Below are 21186 nucleotides of genomic sequence, written 5' to 3'. Positions count from 1 at the left end.
ATCCAGAATCTACAAGGAACTTAAATTTACAAGAAAAAAATAAACAACCCCATAAAAAAGCAGGCAAAGTATATGAACAGACACTTCTCAAAAGAAGACATTTATGCAGCCAACAAACACATGAAAAAAAGCTCAACACCACTGATCATCAGAGAAATGCAAATCAAAACCACAATGAGACACCATCTCATGCCAGTCAGAATAGCAATTATTAAAAAGTCAGGAAACAATAGATGCTGGCAAGGCTGTGGAGAATAGGAATGCTTTTTACACTGCTGGTGGGAATGTAAATTAGTTCAACCATTGTGGAAGACAGTGTGGTGATTCCTCGAGGATCTAGAACCAGAAATACCATTTGACCCAGCAATCTCATCACTGGGCATATACCCAAAGGAATATAAATCATTCTACTATAAAGTCACATGCACACGTATGTTTATTGCAGCACTATTTACAATAGCAAAGACATGGAACCAACCCCAATGCCCATCAATTATAGACTGGATAAAGAAAATGTGGTACATGTACCCCATGGAATACTATGCAGCCATAAAAAGGAATGAGATCATGTTCTTTGCAGGGACATAGAAGGAGCTGGAAGCCATCATCCTCAGGAAACTAACACAGGAACAGAAAACCAAACACTGCATATTCTCACTCATAAGTGGGAGTTGAACAATGAGAACACATGGACACAAGGAAGGGAATGACACATACTGGGGCCTGTTGGGGGCTGGAGGGAAATGGGAGGAACTTAGATAATGGGTCAATAGGTGCAGCAAACCACCATGGTACACATATACCTACGTACCAAAACTGCACGTTCTGCACATATGTGCAGAACTATATATATATATACATATATATATATATATATAGAGAGAGAGAGAGAGAGAGACAGAAAAAAACAAACAAACAGAAAAGGGCACAAGATCTGAACAGACACCCACCTCACCAAAGAAAATATACAGATGGCAAATAAGCACATTAAAAGATGCTCTACATCATATGTCATCAGAAAACTGCAAATTAAATAACCAATGAGATATCTATTAGAAAGACCAAAATCCAAAAAACTGACACCACCAATGCTGGTGACGATGTGGAGCAGCAAGAACTCTCATTTACCGCTGGTGAGTATGCAAATGGTACAGCCACTTTGGAAGACAGTTTGGCAGCTTCTTACAAAACTAAATATACTCTTAACCATATGACCCCGCAATCATGCTCCTTGCTAATTATTATTAAGAAATTATGCAATAATTTCTCAATACTTAGAAATATTTACTCAAAAGAGTTGAAAACATATGTCCACACAAAAACCTACACATGAACGTTTCTAACAGCTTTTTTCATAGTTGCTAAAACATGGAAGCAACCAAGATATCTTTCAGTAGATTAAAGGATAAGTAAAGTGTGGCCCATAAAGACAATGGAATGTGATTCAACACTGAAAGAAAATGAGTTATCAAGCCATGAAAAGACATGAAAGAAATGAATGCATATTGCTAAGTAAAAGAAGCCAGTAGGAAAGGGCTACATACTCTATGATTCCAACTATGTGACATTTTGGAAAAGGCAAGACTATAAAGATAGTAAAAAGATTAGTGGTTGCCAGTGGCTAGGCGGGTGGAAGGAATGAATAGGTGGAACACAGAACATTTTTAGAGCAGTGAAATTACTCTGTATAATATTATAATGGTGAATTCCTGTCCTTATACATTTTCCTAAACCCATAGAATGTACAACACTAAAGTTAACCCTAATTAATATAAATTATGATTTGGTAACAAAGATGTGTCAGTGTAGGTTCATCAGTTGTAATAAATGTGCCACTCTGATGGGGGATGTTGATGCTGTAATGGAAAAGACTGCTTATATGTCAAGGCAGGGGTTATACAGAAAATTTCTTTACCTTCTGCTCAATTTTGCTGTAAACCTAAAACTACTCTAAAGATAAAATCAATTTTTTAAAAAGCGGGCTGGGTAAGGTGGCTCACGTCTGCAATCCCAGCACTTTGGGAAGCCAGGCAAAAGGAATGCATGAGTCCACCTGTTGCAGTCCTAGTTACTCAGGAGGCTGGGGCAGGAGGATTTCTTAAACCCAGGAGTTTGAGGTTACAGCGAGCTATGATCGCACCACTGCACTCCAGCCTGGGCAACAGAACAAAATCCTCTCTCTAAAAATAATAATGAAAACTAATAATTTTTAAAAGGAGATATTCTTGCTTAAATAATGGACTTCAAATAATTTGTTTATGTTTACATTATTTAGAGGATGCTACTTCAAGCTTTATCCATAGAGTAATTAGGATTTTCTCAAAAATCTGTATTTTCTAATTATTGTAGTTAATAAAAAATAGAGAAATACTGGCATCATGAGAAATATACAAATCTATGATACCAGCCAACCACCTATTAACCAAGGTTATTCTATTCTTAACTGAATCAACCTATACCTCTGCTATTTGGCGGATTGGTAGAAAGAGATGATACCCAAAAAGGCTTATTTTATATACTATGTAAATTCAAGTGTATAAAATATATTGATGCCACAAATAAAATTAAAAAGTGTACATTAAATAAGACTTCCTCACTTTTCATTTAGCATGCCACTTAAAATTCTGGTATCTCCATGGAACACCCCACTAGGTATTACTGATATTGTAAAAACAAAACATACCCAAAGTCTGGCTTCTGCAGAGGTGTTCCTGATGCCAAGATTCACATTTTGACCTGGGACAGAAGAAAGCAAAAATGGATGAGTTTACACTCTGAGGCCACATGGCGTCAGATGAATATGAGCAGTTCTTCTCTGAAGCCCTGGAGGATGCCCACATTTGGGCCAACAGATACATGATAAAAACTTGCAGCAAAATTTGCTTTCATATCCAAGTGTGGTTCCACCCCTTCCAAGTCATCCATAACAGCAAGATGTTGTCCTGTGCTAGAGGTGACAGGCTCCAGATGGGTAGGGAAGATGCCTTTGGAAAGCCACAGGGCACTGTGGCCAGGGTTCACATGAGCCAATTCACATGTCCATTCACACCAAACTGCAGAACAAGGAGCATGTGACTGAAGCCTCATGCAGCGCCAAGTTCAAGTTACCTCACCAGCAGGTGATTCACATCTCAAAGAAGTGGGGCTTTACCAAGTTTAAGTTAGATTAATTTGAAGGCATGGTGGCTGAGAAGCAGCTCATCCCAGATGGCTGTAGGGTCAAATGTAATTGTGGGTTTTGCCATTAAAAGTAATTTCTTTTGCACCACCCTAATACATCCTCAACTGTGGCCTCCTGGACCAGTGGCAGATGCTACATTCATGAGACTTTCCACTGTGCCCCCTCCTCTTTCTGCCTACCAATAAATGTTACTTCCTATAAATAAATAGTAAGTAAGACTTAAATTTAAGCAAATATGGATCTACCATTTAATAGCCTCGTGAAGCTGGGCTTGTGATTTCCTTAAACCTAAAAGTCTCCAGACTTTTAGATAAGGGTGAACTAACACCTATCCCATAAATGTCCTATGTTAGTGTTTTATGTTAGAGTGCCTGGGATAAAAGAAAAGCCAAAACCCTATTATACATGTTAATACTGAGCCCAAAAGTAAATCAACAGCAGAAACAGAATCAAGCAAAGCAGCTGGGATAGATAACTGTAAGAATTTCAGAAAGAGTAAGCAGGAACTTTACTCTTAAGCCTTGGCTGGAAAAAGAAGTATTCCCATTACTATTACAGAGTTGGCTTTATACAATGAGTAGCATATTAGTAAGAAAAATGCCTATGGGTGTTAGGAATGTTTATAAGTCTATTAATTTCAGAACTAACACTTTCTGAATTCTTCAAGGTGAAATCAGTTTTTATTCTTCTTGGCATTGATCCGTCTCCACAACTCGCTCTAAAAAAAAATCAATGGCAGTTTCTCGCTGGGCTCTGCTTGGAAGGAACTGGAAGCAAGTCAAACAGCTTTGGAGTTTATTTTTGTTAAAGGGTGGGCACAATAGAGGATGTCCTCAACATCTGCAGCATCTGTGATGAATTATTCATTCCTGATTATTCTGAGCAGACAGACTTGTTTGCAGCAATGTGTCACACATATTACAAAAGTTAGAATGCAAATGAAAGAGGGTCAATCTTATTTTTAGAACCATAAAAATTTCTTAATGTTTAGAAATATTATCTTTGATGTTAATGATAAGAAATCTTTTAAATCAATTTTTGGTTTCTAATAATATCTTACTCTTATGTTTATATTTTATTTATCAACCTTTTAGTGGTTAGATCATATAACAATCTTATTTTTATGGGTATTCTGAAGGATAAATCTTAAATATGACATCTCATTATTAATTTAACTTGAATGGACTTAACTGTTTTCAGTAATGGGTTGAATATAGCAATATAATCAAAAGTCATTTTTAAATTAGTTTGAATACATGTGAATCACAATTGAGAAACTTGGTAAAAAGAAAATTCCATTTTTTCTTAAGAATAAAATATTAATTTAGTCTTACTGTATGCTGTTTTGTTTTGCAGTTTATTATAAATAAAACAATATTTAAGAGCTATCTTTTCATTTAACTAAAATGTATGTAATTGCTGATAAATGTAGTACTCAAATATTCCTTATTTATAGTATAGGTAGCTGCTATTGAAGCCATATGTATCATTTGCTAAAAAAAATAACACTCCATATTTTATCTACACCAGACCCTCACCAAACTCTTCAATATCTCCACCATTGTCATCAGCAATCAAGAGTGAGCATACTTGTTTGGTCATGGCTTTGCTACCTTGATAATATTTATAAGATCTTATTGTCAGCCTGCTTCAGTGAACTGATGAATACCTGTTATAGTATTTCTATGGAAAAACATTGTCTCTGCACCTACAATAAATAAACCTCAAAGAACTTGTTAGTTGAAATGTTGGTTGGTATTGTCAAAGTTATCATTTCTAAATTGGTTTTCTATTATATTCCTTTTCAATACTCACTTTTATATGCCCGATTTACAGTTTTCATTATTCATAAAGAATTTGGAAAATTCTGATAGTTAACATGGAGAAAACTTAAAAATGATATAACACACCACTTTGGAGAACTCTATACTTATTTTGCCGTATTTCCTTCTAAGAATATTCCTGTCTATATTCGTGTCTTTCATATGTACAGTTTTTTTAAGGAGCCACTGAACCATATTATTTTTGAGCTGAATTTTTTACTATAATATCTTAAGTATCTTTGCATTTTATTAAATATTATACCACAACAAAATTTTAATGACTACCTGGTATGAATTGTATGAATGTACCATGGTTTCTTCTTTATTTTCTAATTTGTCCTGTATTAGAAATTTAGGCTGCTTTCCAATATTTAGCTTTAGAAGCAATTTTGTGATGAACACCATTGTAGCTATACTATGTCCATATTTCTGTGTCTTTGGGATAAATTCTCAGAATACCAATTCCTGGGTCAACATATAAAAACCTCTTGGCCGGCCATGGTGGCTCATGTCTGTAATCCCAGCACATAGGGAGGCCGAGACAGGAGGATCACTTGAGCCTAGGAATTCAGGACCAGCCTGGGAAACATGAAGAGACTCCATCTCTACAAAAAAAAGTGTTAAAAACTAGCCAAGTGTGGTGGTACACACCTGTGGTCCTAGCTACTTGGAAGACTGAGGTGGGAGGATCACTTGACCCTAGGAGGCAGAGGCTGTAGTGAGCCATGATTGCACCACTACACTCCAGCCTGGATGAACAAGAGTGAGACCTTGTTTCAAATAAATAAATAAATAAGATTTTCAATAGGTACTGACACATTGTCTTTCAGAAATATATTAGGTTTGTGCAAAAGTAATAGTGGTTACTTTCAATGGCAAAAAATTGTGATTACTTTTGCACCAACCGAATAGTATCAATTTATACTTCCACCAAGTATGTTTAAGGGTCCTCTTTTACTTGACGCCTCATCAAAACCTATGGTCCACTATATTCTTCAGAGTATATACTAGAAAATCAAGAGGGAAGCATATAATCAGGGATGGGGGAATAGTGAGAGTAGAAATTGGAAGAAAAGGAGGCCATTACCTCCAAATGTTGGATAAATCACAACTCTGAGATCACTGGAATGAAGAAAGGGTTTGTTTGGAAGACTTTAGGTCCAATGTGATTTTACTATATGAGTCCCTAAAAGTCTCCTTCATGACTTCCCATGAAATTTCCCATCATTGGTTTTCTCAGGAAATTTCTGCTATACAAGTTTGAAATGTCAGGGCTAATTTGTTCTCTCAAGAGTTTGATTATAAAAGCATTTTAAAATCATGAAAATCTATGCAAACATAGAAAACATCGATAGAAAAATGCTATGGGTGTTAGGAATGTTTATAAGTCTATTAATTTCAGAACTAACACTTTCTGAACTCTTCATAAAGTTAGAAATTATGATAATTCATACTAATCTTCCAACAAGCTGATAATCCCAAAATATTGTTAGAAATATTAATTATTCATAATGTATCTCCCATTTAGTGTCTTGGGATTATATCTTCTCTTACCTAACCACCACAGAACAGAGCACACACTTAGCCTATTATTATAGATTGCAAAATAATTTATAGAATAGAGATTAGATGATCTATAAAAATATAGTCACTCATTGCTCAATTTACTGGGCACAGGTTCAAAGCATTATTCAATGTCTTTCATTCACACTGTGTTTCACTCTTCTGTATCCAGCTGGCTGCTTCTCAAGACACACATTCACCAAGGTCATTAATATTTTGTGCTAGAATTGAAGTGTGTGTGTGCGTGCACATGTGCATGCGTGTATGTGTGTGGAGAGAGAGAGAGCACGTGCGCAGATATTTGAGTTCACTTTACATCAAGTGGAAACTGCTCTCCCAAAGCCCGTAAAGGCAAACCAGTCTCTATACTCTGCTTAGGGATTCCTCCAACTAAGTTTTTTTCCTCTCTTGGATACACTGCATTTCTTCTCTATCTTAAGCCACTTTTCAAGTTTTAATTATCACATCTGATTTTAGCTAATATGCTATTTAATTCTAAACTATTTATATGTCAATATTATAATTTTTCACTGTGGCCTACAACATCAATTATGAACTCATTTTCATAAGATCATTCAGCTTAATTTTCCTTAGGAGAAAACCTTTTGTCATTTAAATCCGTTAAATATATCTTCAGCCTCATTCCATTTGAGGTTGACTTGGAAATGGTTTCCTTAGATAGAATATCAAATTATAAAAATTGAATAACTATCTTTATAAACATATAAAGTTGGATCTTACACTACCACTTCAAAATAAGCTTATTGAAATCACTCTACTATGAATTTTATAGCTCAAGTTCATTGGACTGCTTATTTTTTATCTAAATAAAATTATGTGCCATTTCTACAGGATGAATGACTCAGAAGACACATTGAAAAATTATGGCAATTAATGAGTGTCCATGTTTAAATTTATTTATTTATTTATTTATTTATTTATTTATTTTTTATTTATTTATTTTTTGAGATGGAATCTCACTCTGTTGACCAGGCTAGAGTGCAGTGGCGCCATCTTGGCTCACTGCAACCTCCACCTCGAGGGTTCAAATGATTCTCCTGCTTCAGCCTCTAAAGTAGTTGGGATTACAGGTGCCCACCACCACACCCAGCTAATTTTTGTATTTTTACATAGTAGAGATGGGGTTTCACCACCTTGGCCAGGCTGGTCTCGAACTCCTGACCTCGTGATCCACCTGCCTCATCCTCCCAAAGTGCTGGGATTACAAGCGTGAGCCACCGCACCCAGCCTAAAATTTGTTTTCTTTAATCTTTGAAATCCATATTCTAATAACTATAACTTGTCAGTGTTGGAGAAATAGATTTAACATTATAAAGTTCCTTTTTCTAGTGCTCACAGACTTTTATTTCCCTATTTCTTGTAAATAATTTTTAATGTGTAGCTTTTAGAATTTTTGAAATAAAAGCAGCTCGGTTAATGAAGATGTTAGAGCATTAAACTTCTTTCAGGAGGTCCAGAATTCTTATATGATCTTATTTGTATATCAATTTAATTCATTCTGCCTTTTGCAATTATTTGAACTATTAATTTGTTATTATTATTATTGAGAAAAAGTATCGCTCTATCACCCAGGCTGGAGTGCAGTGGCATGATCTCAGCTCACTGCAACCTCCGCCTCCTGGGTTGAAGCGATTCTTATGTCTCAGCCTCCCAAATAGCTGGGATTACAAGCATGCGCCACTATGCTCTACTAAGTTTTGGTATTTTTACTCTACTAAGTATTTTTAGTAGAGACAAGGTTTCACCATGTTGGCCATGCTGGTCTCGAACTCCTAACCTCAAGTGATTCACCCGCCTTGGCCTCCAAAGTGCTAGGATTACAGGCATGAGCCACCATGCCCGGCCTGATCTATTATTTTAAATATTCCTAAACAGTTGTCTCCCTTTACCATGGTTCCACTTTCCATGGTTTCAGTCACTCACTGTCAAAAAAAAAAAAATCAAATGGCAAATTACAGAAATAAACAAGTCACAAGTTTTAAATTGTGCTACTCTGAGTAGCATGATGAAATTTTGGCTATCCTGCACTCTCCCCCTCTGGACATGAATTATCTGTCCAGCAGATCCACATTGTAGACTTTCCCTTTCCATGAATAACTTAGTGGCCCTCTCAGTCATTAGATCAACTATAATGATATTTCAGTGCTTGTGTTCAAATAACCCTTATTTTACTTAATAATGGCCCCAAAGCACAAGAGTAGTGATGCTAACATATTTTTGTGATTGTTCTATTTTACTACTAGTTATTGCTGCTAATCTTTTACTGTGCCTAATTTAGAAATTAAAATTTATCATAGGTATGTATGAGTAGGAAAAACACATAGTATATATACAGTTCAGTATTCTCAGTTTGCAGGTATCCACTGGGGCTCGTGGAATGTATTCCCTGTGGATAAGGGGTAACTATTGTATTTCAGCTTGACAAAAAGAAGTCATGTTTTTAAATAAATGTTATCATTGTATATTTAGCCTGTATTAGAGCTATTAAGATTCATTGGTTTGCTGGGATGGAAAGTATAACAACAGCCCCCAGGGATATTCAAGTCTTATTCTGTATGTTAGGTTATTTGGCAAAGAAAAATTAAGGTTGTAGATAGATTGACGTTGCTAATCAGTTGATATTAAAGTAGCAAAATTATCCTGGTTTATCTAGGTGAGCTCAATATAATCACAGGAGTCCTTAAAAGTGGAAGAGGGAAGCAGAAGAGGAAGAATCAGAGGGTGGCAGCATGAGGACTCCACCAGTTGTTGCTGGAGGAAGGGGCCATACACCAAAGAAAGTGGGTGACCTCTAGAAGCCAGAAAAGACAGGGAAATGGACTTTCCTCTCAAGCCTCCAGAAAAATACATAGCCTTACTGGCCCATTGAGATCCATGCCAAATTTCTGATCTACAGAATTAGAAGATAATAAAATTGTGCTGTTTTAAACCATTAAATACTTGGTCATTTATTGCATCAGCAAAAGAAAACCAATATAGTTGGTAATTTGGCTGCCTAAGTAAACATTTAGATTAAAATTCTACATTATAATTTAAATAGGTTTAAATATACTCTTTGTTTTCCCAACTCTGATGTTTGATTCTCTACTTTTTCTCCATTTATATAGTTTTACTTTAAGTTCTAGTGTTTATTTTGTAAAAGGCCACAAGCTGTCTCCCTGTTTCTGCTTATCCCTATACCCAATCGTAGAAGTATTTCCCGAGTTGCAATTTTCATTTCATCACCCTATTGCTCACAACTTGGGAATGACTTCTAAACTTCTTTCTCAATATAATGATAATTCTTGATTATGGCTTCTTATTTCTCTACCAACAAACCCCACCTTCTTGGGCAAGTACATGTGCCTTCTCAGGGCTCCAACAGTACTTTGTCTATACTTGTATTCCCACCTTTCATTGCACTTTGGTTTACTTATATGCATCCATCTGCTCCCACCGGATTATCAGCTCTTTGGGATATTGGTATAGTGTATGGCACATGGAAGATGATCAATGTATAGTGAATACATGAGTAATTTCTACAAGAATACTTTCTAGCATCACAGATATACTGTGCTTTTTATTGCTTCTAATTTCCTGTATATTCCACTAACCCCACACTATACAGAGGTGCCTTCCATTTGTTTCCTTGCTTACTTTTAGACAGATGAATTCCTTTAATACTGGTCTCTCTTTACTCTAGAAAACATCCATTGCAAATCTTCACGTGCACCGATGCTGTCAGATGTTACTTTAATGATTATGTTTCAGTGAATTTTGGTGTCTGTGCATTTTGGCAGTGGAAAGAGCTAACTGTATTTTTATATGACTCTGAGATTGTATTTATTTTTTCTGTCTACTTGCCATTCCACTCGTTTTGTTCAGCCTAAGGACTGTGGTGAAAGGAAAGGAATTGTCTCCTCCGGATTATTGACTTGACAAACTGGCATATCCAGGAAGGATACCAGGCTGTACAATTTTGAAACAATATTATATTAGAAATAAAGATATGTTTGTTTAGCATGAAGTTAAGACAAAGAAGAAATCTATTTATCTATTCATCCAGAGATTAAAAGACTAATATAAAAGGAGTATATTTATTTTCGATTCATTGTTGTTTTAGACATTAGAACTTGGATCAATAGGTGAGAACTATAGGGAGAATCTAGCTTACACTACAATTAAATATGTCAGTTCTTTTTAATTTTAATTATTTTGAGAGATTAGAATCTTGCTCTGTTGCCCAGGCTGGAATGCAGTGGTACAATCACAGCTCACTGTAACCTCAAACTCCTGGGCTCAAGCAATCCTTCTGTCTCAGTCTCTCAAGTAGCTGGGATTACAGGCACGCATGATCACGTTCCACTAATTTTATTTTTTATTTTTGTAGAGATGGGATCTTGCTATGTTACCCAGGCTGGTCTCGAACTCATGGCCTCAAGCAATCCTCCCACCTCGGCCTCCCAAAATGTTGGGATTACAGGCATGAGCCACCATGCCTGGCCTATGTCAGTCTATGTGACTATGTAGGCACTGGTTTCCTGCATATTTTCTAACAAAGGTTGCGCCATCATCTAAATAAAGAAGATACATCTTTGGGGTGAGGACAGGACACCTCTTAACTCCATCTTATAAATAAAATATGATATTTTTTATTCACCCTCAATACAAGATAGATGTTTAGAAAATAACTCTTAATTTGAACTGCTTAGTTTTGAATTCTGGCTCCCAAGCTTCCTAGTTGTTTGATCAAGCAAACTTTTTTTTTTTTGAGATGGAGTCTTGCTCTGTTGCCCAGGCTAGAGTGCAGTGGCATGATCTCAGCTTACTGCAACCTCAAGCCATTTTCCTGCCTCAGACTCCCGAGTAGCTGCGATTACAGGCGCTCGCCACCATGCCTGGCTAATTTTTTTTTTATTTTATTTTTTATTTTTAGTAGAGACGGGGTTTCACCATGTTGGCCAGGCTGATCTCCAATTTCTGACCTTTTGATACGTCTGCCTTGGCCTCCCAAAGTGCTGGGATTACAGGCATGAGCCACCGTGTCGGGCCGATCAAGCAAACTTTTAAAGTATTGTGTGACTCATTTTTCTTCTCTGAAATCTGGGGAGTTTACTCCCAGTGCTATTGTTAGGAGTAATGAGATTAGGCATGTAAGATACTTGAGAAGAGGCCAGGCGCGGTGGCTCACGCCTGTAATCCCAGCACTTTGGGAGGCCGAGAGAGGTGGATCACGAGGTCAGGATCCTGATCGAGACCATGCTGGCTAACACGGTGAAACCCCGTCTCCACTAAAAATACAGAAACAAAATTAGCCAGGCGTGGTGGCGGGCACCTGTAGTCCCAGCTACTTGGGAGGCCAAGGTGGGAGAATGGTGTGAACCTCAGGAGGTGGAGCTGGCAGTGAGCCGAGATCGCGCCACTGAACTTCAGCCTGGGCGACACAGTGAGACTCCGTCTCAAACAAACAAACAAACAAAACAAAAATAAAACAAACAAAAACTTGACAAGAGTGCTTCACAACTGGATATCAATAAATGTTAGCTAACATTATTCTCAACAGTACTGGATTAGTTAGGAATGAGGTTCATTTCCCAATAACTAAAATACTTAATTGTTTTAATTTTACAATTATATATGTAAAACAGATTTTTACAAAAATTGGTAATAGAGTAACATGTTCCCCTAAAATCTCAACAGTAATATAAATTACTGTTCCCAGTCTAATATACATCATACGAGAATTTTATGTATATAAAATATTTATGACACCTATGTGTATGAATTTACCTATGTGTATACATACATATTTACTATACTGCACCATGTTTTCTTGCCTTAATTATTGTATACATGTCTCCATTTGTGTATATAAGGAACAGCTATATCTTATTTTTTCACAGCTAAAGACTAGTTTATATTAAGGATGTATTGTACGTTTTTAATTCTTCATAGATGAATATTTAAAATTTTTAATTATTGCTATCAGTGTTATGATGAATAGCCCTGAACATCTTGAACAGATTCTATCAGTATCCCTTTAAGAAATTCCTAGATCTATAATTGATTAGTCACATTTTACATTTATTACACTTATCAAAATTGTCCTTCTGTAATTTTTAGCCAATTTGTACCCCCAACCCAACTGTATGAGTGTCTGTTTCCCATCACCTTTAATAATACGAGGCATGAAAACGATTTTCAATTTTATCCAAAGTCATATTTTCTTATTTTGATTTACATTCCCATAGTTAATAGCAACCCTTCATCTGTTTTATTTGATATTTATATTTACTTCTGTTATTTTTACTCATTTGTACAAAAAACAGGACAAACATCTTCTCAAAGTTAAATTCTTTGTTTTACTTTTGGGCTATTTGTCATTCTTCTAATAATTTGTAGAGACTCTTCATATTCTAAGGAGAGTCACATTTTGTAACACTTAAAATAAATATACATATTTTCACTTCTTCATTGATTTTTCAACTTTGTTCATGTCTCCTGAAAAATATAATTTAAAAATATGAACCAAATGCAGCATTTAAAAAAATATGCACCTTGAAGTCAGAACAAAAAGGCTATTTCTAACCTACGATTATAAACATATCCTTGAACATTTACAGTTCAAGTACATGACATTTACAGTTCTACTTTTTCTCTAAATTTTTAATTTATCTGAAATTCATTTTTTCTCTTCTGTATTTGCAAAAGATACTTTTTTCCCAGTGGATAGTCAAATATCCTCAAACCATTTATTCAGTAATCCATTTTTATTCCACTTATTGGTAATGTCAGATATATCTAATATTAAATTCTCATATCTATATTGGACCTGTTTCTGGACTTTACATTTTGTTTGCTAATGTGTTTCTATTTCTATATTAACATACCACAGTGATTTACTTGCTAGCACCTTATAATATTTATTGATATCTTTCTGACAATTAACTTGGTTACTCAACGAATGTCTTCACCTAAATAACCACTTTGTGAAATCCCTTACCTCAAAGGAAGAAAGACAAAAATTACAAAAAATAGAGAAAGAATGATGAAAGAGGAACTCATATCTACTGCCATTTTTGGAGAAATTCATTTAGTTTACCTTTGGTAACAATGTACATATCAAGGTGTTGAAGCTTCTCATCCTGAAACATTAATTCCCTCCTTTTATGACTCTCTCTGCTATCTCTCTCATTCTCTTTCTTCTGTATTCATATTAGTATTCCAGTAAAATTATAGCTGAATTTGACAAAAATTGATAGCTTACTCAATGCTTACCTTAGTATTTGCCTGTATATTTTTTCTTTAAAACTAATGTCTTTGAACACTAACCTTTTCCAAAGAAATTGATTTTTTAAAATATCAGCCCAGCTCATTTCTTGTTATCTTTATTCCTAGGCATTTGATTGTTATGATTGTTATTCTTTTTCTTTTTGAAATTATTTGCTTTTGTAATTATTTTTTTCTATTATCTATTATATTTTTTATTTTTAAAATTTTCTAATTTGTTATTGTTGGTGCTGCTTGTTTCATTGTTATTGTTTGGTATTGTATGATTTCTTGAATTTGACCATTTTTTAATTGAATTTTCACTTTCAAATGGAATGCTGCTGCTGATACCTAACTTTGTGACTTTGTGGATCAGATAGTGGTCCCGTATAGTCATGTGATCATTTGATGTCTCATGGTCAGGCATTTGGCTTCTGTCAGGAACCAATGTCAAGCCAGGAATTGTTTCTCAAAACGGGACAGTCATCTGTAAAAGAGGTCACGGCTTTTTTTTCATGACCCTGTGTCTTGCCCTATAATTCTCCTATTGGGACTTGCAGTACTTGAGCTGTATTTAGTGCAGATCACCATTGAATCCAGACTTGAGTCAACCAAAAAGCATATGGAGCCACTCTCACCCACTTGGGCTAGTACAACAAATCCATAATCTCTCTGGCATGTGCTCCCATATTAAACTCAACTTAATTGAAACCTATGTTCCTTTTTCCTAGGTCTGGAACTCTTAGAATCGATTCTCACATTTCTCAAGTTTCTACACACATAATTTAGAAAAATTTTGTAATTATTTTGGGTCATACCTTATATTTGGCCTTCAGGGCCAAGTAGGAGGTAGAGGAGCATGTTGGAGGCAATGAGTGGTAAGACATGGGCATGAGGAAAGTTCATGTCTCCTCAAGAAAATATATTAGTTGATGTCACTGAAGAGTCTTCAGGCAGGTCAGACTAGCACACCAAGACAACAAGAAAAAAAAAAACACTCTTGTTATCAAGGAGGACTCAATAGGACATTTTGGTTCACAGTGCTCAGACTTATTTATCAAAATACTCAAATTCAATTTCTTAGTATTTCTATCCTTCGCAATAGATATCCAAAAATTCACATAAAAGATATAGTGAAGCTATTAATTCAATTTACATTGTTTCATTAATCCATTGTATCTGACGGTCTCATTTTCAGAAATATTAGCTGTAAGATTCCTTTAGACCATCGATAGAAAATCCCTAGTCCTCTGATCATGCAAAGAGTTATGAATTTTTCTTTTGTTTTTGTTTTTTAAATATACTCTATTTTTTAGAGAAGTTTAAGTTCACAGCAAAATTGAGCAGAAAGTAAAGAGAGTTCCATTATGCTCCCCTATCCTCACAGGTGCATAGGTTTCCCACTATGGATATCCTAAACCAGAGTGTTACATTTGTTATAACTGATGAACCTACACCGGAACATCATTATCACTCAAAGGTCATAGTTTACACTAGAGTTCACTCTTAGGGATATACATTCTGTGGGTTTGGAAAAATACATAAGAACATGTATCCACCATGTTGGTATTATACAGAATAGTTTCACTGCCCTAAAAAATTTTCACTCTCTGCCTATTCATCACTCCCTCCTCCCTAACCCCTGGCAACTGCTTATCTTAGCGTCTCCATAGTTTTGCCTTCTCTAAAATGACATTCAGCTGGAATTATATAGTATGTATTCAGATTGGCTTCTTAACTTAATAATAGGCATTTAAGTTTCCCCCATTTTCTTTCACAATTCATTTTTTAATTTTTTAGGATAGAATATTCTTCCATTGTCTGGATACACACCACTGTTTATTTATTCACTCATCTACAGAAGTAAATATTGGTTGCTTCCAAGTTTTGGCAATTATGAAAACAGCTGCTATTAACATATATACATAGTTTCTTGTGTGAATGTATGTTTTCAACTCCTTTGTGTAAATACTAAGAAACATGATTTCTGGATCATATGGTAAGAATATATTTAGCTTTGTAAGAAACTACCAAAGTGTCTTCCAAAGTGGTTGTATCATTTGCATTCCCACCAATAACAAATGAGAGTTCCTGTGGCTCCACATCCTCACAAGCATTTGGTGGTGTTGGTGTTCTAGATTTTGGCCATTCTAATAGGTGTAGAGTGTTATATTATGCTGATTAATATGCAGTTTTCTGATGACATATGATATAGAGCATCTTTTGATGTGCTTATTTGCAATCTTTATTTTTTTTTGGTGAGATGGGTGTCTGTTCAGATCTCTTGCTCATTTTTTAGCAGGTTCTTTGATTCCTTATTGTTTAATGTTCTTAGAGTTTAAATGTTCTTGGATATTTTGGATGACAGTCCTTTATCAGATATATATTTTGTAAATATTTTCTCCCAGTCCGTGGCTTTTCTTTACATCCTCTTTAAATAATTTTTTTTTTATTTTGCCAGTGTTGTGAGAATCTGCCCACTCCACAGTACCTGTGATCCCCATTCACACTATGTCCTATATTTACTCTCACTTAACCTGCCTTCCATGGGAATGTTCTTACAGGCAATCACTAACAATAATTTCAGTAACTTTTTTGCCTTTGCATTCTATGGGCCAATATGTTATTTTCCAACTGCAAGCTAATTAGCATTGTCTTCAGCTCCTACCAGGTTAGATACCAGTTACAGATGTCCTTTCCTACAGGTCTATTGCATGAAGACATTCATATCTAATATGGTATTAGTCATGGAATTAGATAATTCATATCTAATATGGTATTAGTCAAGTTCCAACTCAAACAGAAATTACACTAAATTTTTTTAAGAAGAAAGGAATTTAGTGCAAAGAAACAGGTCCTATCATTTGAAGAGCTAGAGAAGCAGCGACCAGGAGGCTATCACTATAATTATTGAATTCGAGGGTATACCATTGTTACAACAATTCAGGTATCAAAGGAAAAACTATTATGAATCACCATATCACTACAACATGGTTTGCCTGTAGAAGCGGCAGCAAAAATAGAGCTTCAGTTTTATTTTGCTTTCAAAATCTCATATGAATACATCTAATTGGTAGAAACTAGCTTTATCCAAAACCATGACTTCAGAGTATGGAAAATAAATTTTAGTGTTCTGGACTCCATAGCACAGAAAGACACAAAAAAGAGAATAAATGCTAACTATATCAGCCTTAGTCATACTCTGTAATTAATTATAACCCACACACACTATTAAAATGTATAATTTTGTGCTAGGATACTACTTGACCCATAGTAATAGCGACACAAGGGTTAGCTATTATGATTATTATATTTAACATCTCTTTCTAGACTGAAATCGATATGAATTCTTATTAACACATATGAGTGACTTCATCATGTCCTTATGTCCTTGTAAATTCCTAAAGGACTCTGGGGGTCCAGAAGAGATTGTCAACAGGTAAACAGGTGGCAGTGAAGGTTCACGACCAAGCTCCAGACAAGGAGAATAGGCAGGCAGTGAGGAGTTGGATGGGCTCCCCACCCCTCACCTGCTCTGGCTCCAGAGAAGCCCTTAGTTCCTTTGTGTCTTGCACTGTTGTGATAAAGTTCAGCTGAGCATTCTCACAGGGAGTTGTGAAAGAGAAGGAATCAAATGTGTGCCCTTAGATTTTTATACTAACCTTCCATTTCCGGAGAGAAACAGAGCTTGAATTCAGTCAGTGGGAGTCGGGGCAGTGGGACATGGGCATTGTGAAATAAGAGTTCTATGCCTGTTTTTTTGATGCTATCTTAATTTTTCTGCCAAGTCCGTATTTTTGTATTAAATTGTAATAGTAGAGATTAGGATTGAGCCAGTATGCTGCAACATAGACTACTGTAAGGAATTTGTTTGAAAACTTATTTTCGCAATCTAGACCAGAATTAACTGCAATTAGGTAAAAATTAATTGCTTTCAGATTCAGATATTCAGATTGCAGAACGTAAAAGATGATCCTCACATCTTTATTTTTCAATTCCCTGTTAAAAATATGATGATAAAGACAGCTTCTGCAACACATTCAAAGTCTCTTCTACTTCCTTATAAAGATTTCATTTCAGTTATTCTAATAGAGATATCTCAAGAGTCAAAAAAAAGTGGATGCTAAATAAGTAGCTAACATTGATTGCTAAAAAATGAGAAATTAGAACATTCCCCTAAAACTACATATATATATATCCTGGTTCTCTGTGAAATTAAGTTAGCATTTTTTTTTGTTCATGTTCTCTCTCTTGCATCAGGCCTACTGAAATTTGATATGGCAGAAAAAAATAGAATAGAAAAATCTGTGTATTACCTATTGAAATTCATTACAGAATGTTCCTCCCTGATAATTTTTTCTCCATTAAACACTTATTCCAAATTATCAACCATAACATATTTATGTTTGAGAAGCTCACTGAGAAGGAAACTCCATCCGGAGGATTCTCATCAGCTTTTCCACTTTAACCTGCTTTCCCAAGAGACCCTTGCTCTGATTGCTAATCTTCTCATGGAGAAAAACGGGAGTAAGATTTCCTGAGAGACACCCCTGCCCCTTAGGTAAGAATGGGTGAAGATTACTAATCAGAATGGCAGGAGATACAGAATTTTAAAAATTTAACTCAATTCCTCTTCAGATATTTTTATAAGTTGCTACAAAAAATGAAGAAAAACTAGGTTTAATCCTCTTGGACAAAGTATACTACTTACCCACTCCATAACGATTAAATTGAGACAGAAGGAGGTTCTAAAAATTTATTTCAGACCCTCTCTATAAAAATGCCTGTTTGTGAGCTGACCCCTCAATATGCCTTTCTTGGAAGCATTAATCACTCATTTTCAGGAACTTTTTTTTCTTTCTCCAGGGAACTTAAATAGATCGTGTAAGGCTAGAAGTTTAATGTAAATACAACTTTTTAATTTTCTTCTCCAGATCATTATATGCTGAAGCAGAAAAAGAAATAAATTACAGAAATTATATTATACCTTATCATTGGACCTAGTTATGGTCATAAAAATGATACATATCACTCAGAGTCTGCCAGTGTTGGAAGTTCAGACTAAACATACTTTTTCAATTATGGAGGAGAAAAAATATTTGTTAAAAAATTGCTCTATTAAAAGTTGTGGCCTTTCTGCAAAAGAGCAGGTAGACTCTTCCCATTCTAAGCTTTTTTTTCCTTTTCATTATCATGCATTTACTTCTCCATATAGAATCACTTGATGCTGTTCAATATATGAAATTTTACCTGAGAGCAGGATCTCAGCTTATAGTTCAGGGAGTGCAATATGGCCCCAAAGGGTATTCCCAATAGGAAACAGACACAAATGCCATCCTTATAGCCAGGGTGCTTCTCCAGTAAAGTGGGTAATAGAAAATATAACCAAGTGGCATTTGTTCCAGGGATTCCTACACAGTTTTAGATAAACCTTTTTGAAAACAGTTTATCAAATGTAAGTGTAGCATACAAATCTAACAAAAATGATTCACTTTACCAAGCACCGTATCAGGCACTAAGCAAACATAAGGAAGTATCACTGTATTAAAGTAATGATGTAATATGCCTTGGGATCCAACAGACGTGGATTTAATTCTTGCTTAATCACTTCCTTGTTGTTTGTCTTAATCTGTTCTCAAGCTGGCTTGGGGAAAAGGAATTTATTGAAAAGTCCACATGTTTCTAGACTTTGCTTCTCTTCTCCTTCTAGGTTTTATTCAATCAGACAGGCTTGTGCCACATGGCTGAAAACATTGCTACTAGAGGTGACTTTGCCTCATTATCTCTGGCCCCAATTTTGAATCCAGGAAAAAATTTTATAATTGTCTGATTTAAGTTAAGCACCAATCTCAGAGAAAACGGTCTGTTTCTGAGAGTAGATGGTCGGATGGTCTGAAATGGTATTAGTAAGAATATGGCATTTTCAATTTGTACCATGTGGTTGCAGTGATTTCCATATTAGAGAATAGCCTGGTGGATTCATGCCTAAATCCATTTCAGTTAGCCTCCTTTGCTACAAGTAAGAGAAATTCAGACCAAACTGGCTTGGGCAAAAAGGTATTTATTGTCCAGCATTACAGAAAAGTCTAGTTTTAGATTCAGCTATACAAAGGTGTTAACATGATACCATCCGTTTCTAGTATTCTCTTTCTTTCTCTCTCTCTCCATTTCTTGGCTTCGCTTCACTTTGGGCTTCTTCTCTTAAACAAAAACTTTCATTTTGGTGCCAAAATGGCTGCAGAAACTCCATCTTTGTAGTTTTAAATCCACTGGAAATGGCAAGCCTCTTTCCTAGTAGCCCCCATGGAAATATAAAGGTTTATTCCAGTTAGACTGCCTTAAGTTACATTTTAACATGTGAAACTGATAGTGTGACTACAATAACGTTGGATAGTTTAGATTGACTTTGGCTTGAGTCAGGTGCTCAAGCAGGTAGCAGAGGTATGGAGCCCCACACAGAAGATATTGAAAATTTTTTGAATAACTGATGCTCATCTAAAAACTGGGGTTATTGGGAGAAAATTGTGGAATGGAGGCTGGAAAAGGCAAACACAAAAGTCTATTAATAATACCCTATGGAGAAGTAATAAGCAGAAGGTACAGTAATTGTGTTAACAGGACACTTTCTCAAAAGTAAAAGCAGTTCTAATTTGATGTCAAAAGTGGCAAGGTAGGTCACAACAGGTATTGTAAGTATATTCTCCACTCATCTTCTCAGAATACCAGTTAGTTTCAGTAGAGGGATAGGATGTGTACTTTAGATATATAGTTTGAGTAGAGCCAGGAAATAATGTGTTCTGGGAGCATCATTAGTGGGAAGATGGCCCTAAAAAACTTCAGAGAATAACAAAGAACATAAGAGGACTATTCAAAAACTAATGAGTCACCTTGGGTATACATAGAAATTTGTGACATCAACTCGATGATTATAACAGCTGGTGAAAAGTGATTATCAACTTGTTTCACAGGTTGTGTTCATAGACTGGTGAAACCCCAGGAAACTTTAGTTAAAATTACCCAAAAAATCTCCAAACAGTAAATGCACTAGAAATAGAGGAAAAAATTACAGGGGAAGAGAGAGAAAGCAATAAGGTAGCAAGAAAAAGAGGAAGACAAATTTAGTTCAGCAAGTTGTATATTGCAAGTCACAGTTACATGGGAGGGAAAAAAATAAACTTGACCTGAATCCTGCTCTGGAAGAATCTCTAATCTAGGAGTAAATATAGGACATTTACCTAACTAAATAAAATATGATACAAAAAACAATAAAGAGTACTGTATTAGTTCATTATCACACTGCTATAAAGAACTACCTGAGACTGGGTAATTTATGAAGAAAAAGGGTTTAAT

At 35.5% G+C, this 21186-nt stretch overlaps 1 long non-coding RNA gene and 1 pseudogene across 1 annotated transcript in view; one reads left to right on the top strand and one right to left on the bottom strand.

Moving 5' to 3' along the window:
* The window catches only part of LOC134761525 (uncharacterized), a 132728-nt gene that overhangs the window by 2966 nt on the left and 108576 nt on the right, over positions 1–21186 (bottom strand). Inside the window, exons 2-3 of the long non-coding RNA XR_010140227.1 lie at positions 14655–14799; positions 2684–2736 (exon numbers count right to left, since the gene is read on the bottom strand). This is a non-coding gene — a long non-coding RNA (uncharacterized LOC134761525). The remainder of the gene's footprint in view (positions 1–2683; positions 2737–14654; positions 14800–21186) is intronic.
* LOC100460253 (large ribosomal subunit protein uL16-like) lies at positions 2669–3325 on the top strand (annotated as a pseudogene).

This window comes from Pongo abelii, chromosome 5 (genome assembly GCF_028885655.2).
Source record: "Pongo abelii isolate AG06213 chromosome 5, NHGRI_mPonAbe1-v2.0_pri, whole genome shotgun sequence".
Taxonomy (NCBI): domain Eukaryota; kingdom Metazoa; phylum Chordata; class Mammalia; order Primates; family Hominidae; genus Pongo; species Pongo abelii.
The sequence above is the reverse complement of the archived record's forward strand: the minus strand, read 5'-3'. Positions and strand labels throughout refer to the sequence as shown.